Source organism: Trachymyrmex septentrionalis, unplaced genomic scaffold (genome assembly GCF_001594115.1).
Source record: "Trachymyrmex septentrionalis isolate Tsep2-gDNA-1 unplaced genomic scaffold, Tsep1.0 scaffold24, whole genome shotgun sequence".
Classification (NCBI taxonomy): Eukaryota; Metazoa; Arthropoda; class Insecta; order Hymenoptera; family Formicidae; genus Trachymyrmex; species Trachymyrmex septentrionalis.
Window position 1 is genome coordinate 965,941 of NW_017305397.1, and position 314 is coordinate 966,254.

Here is a 314-nt window from a genome sequence, read left to right on the forward strand (position 1 = left end):
CTTGTTTTCAAGATAGGTTTTGTGCATTATTTTTATTTTGGAAACCGACAGCAATATAATTGTATTATGCGACATGAGAAAGATGCATGCATAAAAGAGACATAACAGAGAAGATTAACGATGCTAATTGTTACTAATGCTAGGTTACTTTATTTACATAATCGGCTAACGATTTATAAAATCAGATAACGTGATATTTTCCTTCATACACAGGCCAAGTAAACGTAATGTCTAGGCACTTTTGTTGTAAAATGCAAATTTTCTGCATTTTTTAGACAACTTAAACATATATATATATATATATATATATATAT